Consider the following 430-nt stretch of genomic DNA (forward strand, 5'->3'; position numbering starts at 1 on the left):
GGGCGAGGTCGGGCTGTGCGAGGTCGGGCTGGGCGAGGTCGGGCTGTGCGAGGTCGGGCTGGGCGAGGTCGGGCTGTGCGAGGTCGGGCTGGGCGAATGCGGGCTGTGCGAGTGGGGGCTGGGCGAGTGGGGGCTGTGCGAGGTCGGGCTGTGCGAGTGGGGGCTGGGCGAGGTCGGGCTGTGCGAGGTCGGGCTGGGCGAGTGGGGGCTGGGCGAGGTCGGGCTGGGCGAGGTCAGGCTGTGCGAGTGGGGGCTGGGCGAGGTCGGGCTGAACAAGTGGGGGCTGGGCGAGTGGGGGCTGTGTGAGAGGGGGCTGGGCGAGTGGGGGCTGGGCGAGTGGGGGTTGTGTGAGTGGGGGCTGGGCGAGGTCGGGCTGTGCGAGGTCGGGCTGGGCGAGGTCGGGCTGGGCGAGTGGGGGCTGTGCGAGTGG

This window comes from Carcharodon carcharias, chromosome 8 (genome assembly GCF_017639515.1).
Source record: "Carcharodon carcharias isolate sCarCar2 chromosome 8, sCarCar2.pri, whole genome shotgun sequence".
Taxonomy (NCBI): domain Eukaryota; kingdom Metazoa; phylum Chordata; class Chondrichthyes; order Lamniformes; family Lamnidae; genus Carcharodon; species Carcharodon carcharias.